Source organism: Argopecten irradians, chromosome 1 (assembly GCF_041381155.1).
Source record: "Argopecten irradians isolate NY chromosome 1, Ai_NY, whole genome shotgun sequence".
NCBI classification, from domain to species: Eukaryota; Metazoa; Mollusca; class Bivalvia; order Pectinida; family Pectinidae; genus Argopecten; species Argopecten irradians.
The window spans coordinates 63991003-64003229 of NC_091134.1; the positions used below are offsets into that span (position 1 = coordinate 63991003).

Here is a 12227-nt window from a genome sequence, read left to right on the forward strand (position 1 = left end):
TATGTACCATCAGTATCATCATCATGTCCATCACACCTGTTTGTATCATCAGTATCGTCATCATGTCCATACACACATGTATGTACCATCAGTATCGTCATCATGTTCATCACACCTGTTTGTATCATCAGTATCGTCATCATGTCCATCACACGTGTATGTATCATCAGTATCGTCATCATGTCCATCACACGTGTATGTATCATCAGTATCGTCATCATGTCCATACACACTTGTATGTACCATCAGTATCGTCATCATGTCCATACACACATGTATGTACCATCAGTATCGTCATCATGTCCATACACACATGTATGTACCATAAGTATCGTCATCATGTCCATCACACATGTATATACCATCAGTATCGTCATCATGTCCATCACACGTGTATGTACCATCAGTATCGTCATCATGTTCATCACACCTGTTTGTATCATCAGTATCGTCATCATGTCCATCACACGTGTATGTATCATCAGTATCGTCATCATGTTCATCCACACATGTATGTACCATCAGTATCGTCATCATGTCCATACACACTTGTATGTACCATCAGTATCGTCATCATGTCCATACACACTTGTATATACCACCAGTATCGTCATCATGTCCATCACACATGTATATACCATCAGTATCATCATCATGTCCATCACACCTGTTTGTATCATCAGTATCGTCATCATGTCCATACACACATGTATGTACCATCAGTATCGTCATCATGTTCATCACACCTGTTTGTATCATCAGTATCGTCATCATGTCCATCACACGTGTATGTATCATCAGTATCGTCATCATGTCCATCACACGTGTATGTATCATCAGTATCGTCATCATGTCCATACACACTTGTATGTACCATCAGTATCGTCATCATGTCCATACACACATGTATGTACCATCAGTATCGTCATCATGTCCATACACACATGTATGTACCATCAGTATCATAATCATGTCCATACACACATGTATGTACCATCAGTATCGTCATCATGTTCATCACACACATGTATGTACCATCAGTATCGTCATCATGTCCATACACACATGTATGTACCATCAGTATCATCATCATGTCCATCACACCTGTTTGTATCATCAGTATCGTCATCATGTCCATACACACATGTATGTACCATCAGTATCGTCATCATGTTCATCACACCTGTTTGTATCATCAGTATCGTCATCATGTCCATCACACGTGTATGTATCATCAGTATCGTCATCATGTCCATCACACGTGTATGTATCATCAGTATCGTCATCATGTCCATACACACTTGTATGTACCATCAGTATCGTCATCATGTCCATACACACATGTATGTACCATCAGTATCGTCATCATGTCCATACACACATGTATGTACCATAAGTATCGTCATCATGTCCATCACACATGTATATACCATCAGTATCGTCATCATGTCCATCACACGTGTATGTACCATCAGTATCGTCATCATGTTCATCACACCTGTTTGTATCATCAGTATCGTCATCATGTCCATCACACGTGTATGTATCATCAGTATCGTCATCATGTTCATCCACACATGTATGTACCATCAGTATCGTCATCATGTCCATACACACTTGTATGTACCATCAGTATCGTCATCATGTCCATACACACTTGTATATACCACCAGTATCGTCATCATGTCCATCACACATGTATATACCATCAGTATCGTCATCATGTCCATCACACGTGTATGTATCATCAGTATCGTCATCATGTTCATCACACATGTATGTACCATCAGTATCGTCATCATGTCCATCACACATGTATATACCATCAGTATCGTCATCATGTACATACACACATGTATGTATCATCAGTATCGTCATCTTGTTCATCACACATGTATATACCATCAGTATCGTCATCATGTACATACACACATGTATGTACCATCAGTATCGTCATCATGTCCATCACACATGTATATACCATCAGTATCGTCATCATGTCCATACACACATGTATGTATCATCAGTATCGTCATCATGTTCATCCACACATGTATGTACCAGAAGTATCATCATCATGTTCTTACACATGTATGTATCATCAGTATCGTCATCATGTCCATACACACATGTATGTACCATCAGTATCGTCATCATGTCCATCACACATGTATGTACCATCAGTATCATCATCATGTTCATACACATGTATGTATCATCAGTATCGTCATCATGTCCATACACATATGTATGTACCATCAGTATCGTCATCATGTTCATACACAAGTATGTACCATCAGTATCGTCATCATGTTCATCCACACATGTATGTACCATCAGTATCGTCATCATGTTCATCACACCTGTTTGTATCATCAGTATCGTCATCATGTTCATCCACACAGTATGTACCATCAGTATCGTCATCATGTCCATACACACTTGTATGTACCATCAGTATCGTCATCATGTCCATACACACTTGTATATACCATCAGTATCGTCATCATGTCCATACACACATGTATGTACCATCAGTATCGTCATCATGTTCATCACACCTGTTTGTATCATCAGTATCGTCATCATATCCATACACACATGTATGTACCATCAGTATCGTCATCATGTTCATCCACACATGTATATACCATCAGTATCATCATCATGTCCATACACACATGTATGTACCATCAGTATCGTCATCATGTCCATACACACATGTATGTACCATCAGTATCGTCATCATGTCCATACACACATGTATGTACCATCAGTATCGTCATCATGTTCATCACACCTGTTTGTATCATCAGTATCGTCATCATGTTCATCCACACATGTATATACCATCAGTATCGTCATCATGTTCATCACACATGTATGTATCATCAGTATCGTCATCATGTCCATACACACATGTATGTACCATCAGTATCGTCATCATGTCCATATACACATGTATGTACCATCAGTATCGTCATCATGTTCATCACACATGTATGTACCATCAGTATCGTCATCATGTCCATACACACATGTATATACCATCAGTATCGTCATCATGTTCATCATACATGTATGTATCATCAGTATCGTCATCATGTCCATCACACATGTATATACCATCAGTATCGTCATCATGTCCATCACACGTGTATGTACCATCAGTATCGTCATCATGTTCATCACACCTGTTTGTATCATCAGTATCGTCATCATGTCCATCACACGTGTATGTATCATCAGTATCGTCATCATGTTCATCCACACATGTATGTACCATCAGTATCGTCATCATGTCCATACACACTTGTATGTACCATCAGTATCGTCATCATGTCCATACACACTTGTATATACCATCAGTATCGTCATCATGTCCATCACACATGTATATACCATCAGTATCGTCATCATGTCCATCACACGTGTATGTATCATCAGTATCGTCATCATGTTCATCACACATGTATGTACCATCAGTATCGTCATCATGTCCATCACACATGTATATACCATCAGTATCGTCATCATGTACATACACACATGTATGTATCATCAGTATCGTCATCTTGTTCATCACACATGTATATACCATCAGTATCGTCATCATGTACATACACACATGTATGTACCATCAGTATCGTCATCATGTCCATCACACATGTATATACCATCAGTATCGTCATCATGTCCATACACACATGTATGTATCATCAGTATCGTCATCATGTTCATCCACACATGTATGTACCAGAAGTATCATCATCATGTTCTTACACATGTATGTATCATCAGTATCGTCATCATGTCCATACACACATGTATGTACCATCAGTATCGTCATCATGTCCATCACACATGTATGTACCATCAGTATCATCATCATGTTCATACACATGTATGTATCATCAGTATCGTCATCATGTCCATACACACATGTATGTACCATCAGTATCGTCATCATGTTCATACACATGTATGTACCATCAGTATCGTCATCATGCTCATCCACACATGTATGTACCATCAGTATCGTCATCATGTTCATCACACCTGTTTGTATCATCAGTATCGTCATCATGTTCATCCACACAGTATGTACCATCAGTATCGTCATCATGTCCATACACACTTGTATGTACCATCAGTATCGTCATCATGTCCATACACACTTGTATATACCATCAGTATCGTCATCATGTCCATACACACATGTATGTACCATCAGTATCGTCATCATGTTCATCACACCTGTTTGTATCATCAGTATCGTCATCATGTTCATCCACACATGTATGTATCATCAGTATCGTCATCATGTCCATACACACATGTATGTACCATCAGTATCGTCATCATGTCCATACACACATGTATGTACCATCAGTATCGTCATCATGTTCATCACACCTGTTTGTATCATCAGTATCGTCATCATGTTCATCCACACATGTATATACCATCAGTATCGTCATCATGTTCATCACACATGTATGTATCATCAGTATCGTCATCATGTCCATACACACATGTATGTACCATCAGTATCGTCATCATGTTCATCCACACATGTATATACCATCAGTATCATCATCATGTCCATACACACATGTATGTACCATCAGTATCGTCATCATGTCCATACACACATGTATGTACCATCAGTATCGTCATCATGTCCATACACACATGTATGTACCATCAGTATCGTCATCATGTTCATCACACCTGTTTGTATCATCAGTATCGTCATCATGTTCATCCACACATGTATATACCATCAGCATCGATCGTCATCATGTTCATCACACATGTATGTATCATCAGTATCGTCATCATGTCCATACACACATGTATGTACCATCAGTATCGTCATCATGTCCATATACACATGTATGTACCATCAGTATCGTCATCATGTTCATCACACATGTATATACCATCAGTATCGTCATCATGTCCATACACACATGTATATACCATCAGTATCGTCATCATGTTCATCATACATGTATGTATCATCAGTATCGTCATCATGTTCATCACACATGTATATACCATCAGTATCGTCATCATGTCCATACACACATGTATATACCATCAGTATCGTCATCATGTTCATCATACATGTATGTATCATCAGTATCGTCATCATGTTCATCACACATGTATGTACCATCAGTATCGTCATCATGCCCATACACACATGTATGTACCATCAGTATCGCCATAATGTTCATTCACACATGTATGTACCATCAGTATCGTCATCATGTACATACACACATATATGTACCATCAGTATCGTCATCATGTTCATCATACATGTATGTATCATCAGTATCGTCATCATGTCCATACACACATGTATATACCATCAGTATCGTCATCATGTTCATCATACATGTATGTATCATCAGTATCGTCATCATGTTCATCACACATGTATGTACCATCAGTATCGTCATCATGCCCATACACACATGTATGTATCATCAGTATCGCCATAATGTTCATTCACACATGTATGTACCATCAGTATCGTCATCATGTACATACACACATATATGTACCATCAGTATCATCATCATGTCCATCACACTTGTCAGTATCAGTGTATCTAAACCCCATAATCTAATACCAGGAATTTACATATACATGTTCATTTAATACATAAACATCACAGTCTTGATCATTAAGAGAGGTGGAGTACAACCGAAGTTCCCAAAAAACTTCCAACTGAAAACGGCTCCACGATAACGTTGATTTTGAATTCTTTGTGATGACTTAATTTTATCTGAGCAGTTGTTTGTACATTTCAGAAAATGACGATTGGGTCACAGAAAAGACGTCATCGCCGAGCCCAAAGTGACGGTCATGACGTCAGAATGAGGATAAACTGTCGAAAGCATAGGCGGCCTCTCAGCATACCACTACAGCAGTTTGACTCAATAGGTAAGATATTTGTTATTACAGTGGGTTACCTGTGGTTTTGTGTCATGGCAGTGCTCTTATATTTAATGGACCATAGCTTACGAATGGTTAAAAGTGATATATAGTTAAGATAAAAACGCAGTCCTCCAAGAGTTTAAAGATGCTCTACCGCCAATAGAGCATAAATGATAGCTACCATTTGAACAATAATTTGTGTTTAATCGTATATATATATGTCTAATTAACACACAAACAAAAAAGGTTGCTTTAGGTGCATCCACAATCAGTATTGCATTGCATATAGGACATAGTGCCACGGATTTTTTTTCGGGATGCAATGAACTGTTTTTAATATTTTATCTTCGTGTAAAATTAGAAGCTCCAACTTTTCAGTGGTGGTAATGGTGTAAAGTAAGTAACATTTGCAACTGAAGAAAAATACTAAATCGTCTGCTCTTATTTTTGATAGAGAAAAATTACCACTTGTCAGCAGTGGAGCATCTTTAATTGTCATGTATTAAATGGGTATCATTTTTCCTCTATCGGCGGTGGAGCATCTTTAAATATAAGGCTAGACTTCGGTATTTCCCTTTGTCGACTGCTAGTTGTTTTACCATGTAGTTCTCAATGATGATGGAGGGTTGTTGGACGGAGGAGGGTTCCACCCCAGTCCCTCACAAACCTCCATTGTACCATGTAGTTATTGTCGTTGTAGTTCTCAATGATGATGGAGTGTTGTTGGACGGAGGAGGGTTCCACCCCTGTCCCTCACAAAACCTCCATTGTACCATGTAGTTATTGTCGTTGTAGTTCTCAATGATGATGGAGTGTTGTTGGACGGAGGAGGGTTCCACCCCTGTCCCTCACAAACCTCGCTTGTACCATGTAATTATCGTCGTTGTAGTTCTCAATTATGATGGAGGGTTGTTGGACGGAGGAGGGTTCCACCCCAGTCCCTCACAAAACCTCCATTGTACCATGTAGTTATTGTCGTTGTAGTTCTCAATGATGATGGAGGGTTGTTGGACGGAGGAGGGTTCCACCCCTGTCCCTCACAAACCTCCATGGTACCATGTAGTTATTGTCGTTGTAGTTCTCAATGCTGATGGAGTGTTGTTGGACCGAGGAGGGTTCCACCCCAGTCCCTCAAAAACCTCCATGGTACCATGTAGTTATTGTCGTTGTAGTTCTCAATGATGATGGAGGGTTGTTGGACGGAGGAGGGTTCCACCCCTGTCCCTCACAAACCTCCATTGTACCATGTAGTTATTGTCGTTGTAGTTCTCAATGCTGATGGAAGGTTGTTGGACGGAGGAGGGTTCCACCCCTGTCCCTTACAATTTTTTGTTTGTTTGTTTGATTAATTAACGTCCTATTAACAGCTATGGTCATGTAAGGACGGCCTCCCATGTATGCGGCGTGTTGCGTGTATGTTGTGCGAGGTGCGTGTTTTGGGAGACTGCGGTATATTCATGTTGTGTCTTCTTGTATAGTGGAACTATTGCCCTTTTTATAGTGCTATATCACTGAAACATGCCGCCGAAGACACCAAACAACACACCCCACCCGGTCACATTATACTGACAACGGGCGAACCAGCCGTCTCCCCGTTTGCTGAGCGCTAAGCAGGAGCAGAAACTGTCCCTCATAAACCTCCATTGTACCATGTAGTTATTGTCGTTGTAGTTCTCAATGCTGATGGAGGGTTGTTGGACGGAGGAGGGTTCCACCCCTGTCCCTCACAAACCTCCATTGTACCATGTAGTTATTGTCGTTGTAGTTCTCAATGATGATGGAGTGTTGTTGGACGGAGGAGGGTTCCACCCCTGTCCCTCACAAACCTCCATTGTACCATGTAGTTATTGTCGTTGAAGTTCTCAATGATGATTGAGGATTGTTGGACGGAGGAGGGTTCCACCCCTGTCCCTCACAAACCTCCATTGTACCATGTAGTTATTGTCGTTGTAGTTCTCAATGATGATGGAGTGTTGTTGGACGGAGGAAGGTTCCACCCCAGTCCCTCACAAAACCTCCATGGTACCATGTAGTTATTGTCGTTGTAGTTCTCAATGATGATGGAGGGTTGTTGGACGGAGGAGGGTTCCACCCCAGTCCCTCACAAACCTCCATGGTGGCAGATCTCGGGGATGTTTGCTATGGACGATTCATTTCAACGAGAGGTTGGTTATATTTTCGGCAGTCGAAATACATCTGTATATATCTGTATGACATTGTATTATAAGTGGAATATTTCCTTTATTTGATGAACGTTAAAATGCAATTAAAAAGAAAAATCTATGATTCCCAGGATGATCCAAAAAGGAGAATCCTAGGAGAACAGTTACAGTGGTTGATAGGTCACTAGCACAAACCCTTAAAATAGGGAATTAGACTGTTTCCACGCCGTCTTGTTACTGGCTGTATAGTGTGGATGGATAGATAACGTGATAACATCAGGGTGTATGTTAACTGGTTTTCTGAGTATCGGTATATAGTTAATGACATGAACTTAATGTTGTTTCGGAATTAAGAAAATATCATACAATTCAATTGAGGCCTGTCATATATTTTGAGATTTTCAATGACCTAATTTCGATCTCAGGTTTGAACCACTCTCGTTATCAATCACTGGAACTTGACAAAACTGAAAAATCCGAAATGGACGATATTAAAGTTGCTATGAAATACAAATAAATCTTGCTTGCCATTCATACAACTACAACTTTTTCTTCGATTGTTTATATTCAGGTTGCAGAGAAGACCAAACTATTTTTCATCGGGAAACAGGAAGCGGAAATAGAAGTCTTTATCGATAGGATCATAGCTCGTGAAGGCAACAAAGACAGGGCACTATTACACGTGGTCTCAACTATCGAGAATGAACCTAGGGTGGGTAAAACGTAATAACATTAGCATTAACTACATGTACCTTATTCCTTGAAAAATGAATACAAATATAAATTATCATTACATACTTAAATAGTTTACCTACATTTCATGATATACTACGCAGCTAATTGATGCATTTTCAGTTAGAGTCAACAGTAATTTATATGCACAGAACATTTTTATTAGTGGGTGGCAAAAAAAAAAAAAAATAACAAATCAACGAATTGTTCTCAAAATCACAATCAAAAATTCAAAGTAGATTAAGCAGTTAGCATGTGATTCATACACAAACGCAAGAAGAACAGAAATACGAGTCCTGGGGAACAAAAATCCAGATGACCGATATATTTGAATATCCTCTTCGCTGAAGAACTTGTTTATGAATGTGTCTATTTACCAGGTCCAATTGCTAGTCAACACCCTTCTCCACAGGGGTGCCAATCCGTCTGCTAGTGATCAGCATCTCCGCACACCCTTACACTATGCGGTGGAACAGAACTTTAAAGGCGTGTGCATTAAACTACTGGAGCATGACGCATGGCCAAACGCGCGTGACCATGACAATGTTATGCCATATACCATTGCTTACGACAATGGCAACGACGATGTGGCGTCTCTTCTGATACTTTACATGCCAAACAGCGAGTGAGTTTGGGAAATTCTTATTTATTTCCTATTAATCTTCTATTATATTCTTATATTCTTTGTAAGGGGAATAAATTGGATCATCACATACAATGCAAATGTTGTGTTTTTCCAAATCTTGTCTGTAAAGCTATATAGAAATTAAGGTTTGATAAAGACAACTTACGATTATATGGACTGGGCAAAAATATCAATGTCCTAATGAAAAAAAGAAGCACATGTAATTCAAGAACGATATTAAAACAAGCAGACGTTGTACTTACAGGGTGAGACAGCTATATACCTTTGATGGACACAAAGCATCCGAGTTCAGTTTCCACACATTGCTACAGAAAAACATGCAAGTAAGATTAGTTGTTTATGTTCGCTGCGAAAAGAATTGATTATTGTAGGCGATTTATGCAAGAAATTTTAACAATAAAACCAATCAACGAAGGAAATTCTGTAACACCCGACTGCAGTCTCTATTCTGCTCGAAACATCAAAATGAAAATTTATGTTACAAAGGCTCGTACAAACGCCTTAAATATCAAGGCTGTAGCCATTATTTTTAGCATCCTCAAGACGCCATTTAACACTGAGAGACAGAACCAGTGCATGTGCTAATTCGCTCGTTCAGATTGAATTTGGGTTTTGTGAACTTATGTTACAGAAAACTGTTCTGGCTGTATTGGATTGTATGATAGACAGCCCGAAGTGCGAGCGGCCCACATGCGAGTTTATTATCAAGTGTTAGATGGGGAGATGAGGAGGGGAGGTCACCTTTACAGGAAGGGTTCAATCATAAATCCAAGTCACCCCTTCAAATTCTGGCCAAGGGGGTAATAAGGTAGGTGAGAATTTTTCATATAAAAGTAAGTAAATAGCTGTTTTCAGTATTAAATCCAAACTTATAATTGAATGTTTTTTGTGAAACGAGTTTCGTTATCCTAACTTCAAATTCACATAATATGGCTGATTACAACTCTTGTCTGTACTATTTATTTATTTCTTCCAGAACATTGTTTATCATGACGTCGTTCGTTTGTTGATCCAGAACATTGGAAGTGTCATGTTCCATTTGTTTGTCTGGTGCCATTTAAACTTTTTGGCTGTTGCAAAGAACTATCAGTATCTGAATTTTGGGAAATTTTTCCTGGGTCTTTCTTTCAAAACATCCCTTTCCGTTATTTTATGGATGACCGATATATTTGATCAAAATATCCTCTTCGCTGAAGAATTGTTTATGAACTTGTTTATTGTGTCTATTTACCAGGTCCAATTGCTAGTCTAAACCCTTCTCCACAGGGTGCCAATCCGTCTGCTAGTGATCAGCATCTCCGCACACCTTAACAAACTTGTCGGTGGAACAGAAACTTTAAAGGCGTGTGCATTAAACTACTGGAGCATGAACGGCATGGCCAAACGCGCGTGGATTTTCCATGACAATGTTATGCCATATACCATTGCTTACGACAATGGCAACGACGATGTGGCGTCTTTCTGATACTTTACATGCCAAACACGTAGTGAGTTGGGAAATTCTTATTTATTTCCTATTAATCTTCTATTATATTCTTATATTCTTTGTAAGGGGAATAAATTGGATCATCACATACAATGCAAATGTTGTGTTTTTCCAAATCTTGTCTGTAAAGCTATATAGAAATTAAGGTTTGATAAAGACAACTTACGATTATATGGACTGGGCAAAAATATCAATGTCCTAATGAAAAAAAGAAAGCACATGTAATTCAAGAACGATATTAAAACAAGCAGACGTTGTACTTACAGGGTGAGACAGCTATATACCTTTGATGGACACAAAGCATCCGAGTTCAGTTTCCACACATTGCTACAGAAAAACATGCAAGTAAGATTAGTTGTTTATGTTCGCTGCGAAAAGAATTGATTATTGTAGGCGATTTATGCAAGAAATTTTAACAATAAAACCAATCAACGAAGGAAATTCTGTAACACCCGACTGCAGTCTCTATTCTGCTCGAAACATCAAAATGAAAATTTATGTTACAAAGGCTCGTACAAACGCCTTAAATATCAAGGCTGTAGCCATTATTTTTAGGCATCCTCAAGACGCCATTTAACACTGAGAGACAGAACCAGTGCATGTGCTAATTCGCTCGTTCAGATTGAATTTGGTTTTGTGAACTTATGTTACAGAAAACTGTTCTGGCTGTATTGGATTGTATGATAGACAGCCGAAGTGCGAGCGGCCACATGCGAGTTTATTATCAAGTGTTAGATGGGGATGAGGAGGGGAGGTCACCTTTACAGGAAGGGTTCAATCATAAATCCAAGTCACCCCTTCAAATTCTGGCCAAGGGGGGTAATAAGGTAGGTGAGAATTTTTCATATAAAAGTAAGTAAATAGCTGTTTTCAGTATTAAATCCAAACTTATAATTGAATGTTTTGTGAAACGAGTTTCGTTATCCTAACTTCAAATTCACATAAATGGCTGATTACAACTCTTGTCTGTACTATTTATTTATTTCTTCCTGAACATTGTTTATCATGACGTCGTTCGTTTGTTGATCAGACGGAAGTGGAAGGAGTATGCTAGATTACGTTTCGAGTGAGTCGGCAACTGTGTTTTTGATATCTAATCTATCTGTGTTAACATTCACTACCAGTCAAATCAATTGAACCAAAGAGCTGTACAGAGAAAAAGAGCATTAACATTTCCCTTTTTGGTAGTACATTTCAATTATAGCTAATTTGCTAAACTTTCGATGTTTTAGTTATAAACAGGTTC

The 12227-nt window shown here is 38.8% G+C and overlaps 1 pseudogene; it reads left to right on the forward strand.

Annotated features, from left to right (window-relative positions):
* LOC138304991 (transient receptor potential cation channel subfamily V member 5-like) overlaps window positions 1-12227 on the forward strand; it is a 45384-nt pseudogene that overhangs the window by 3425 nt on the left and 29732 nt on the right.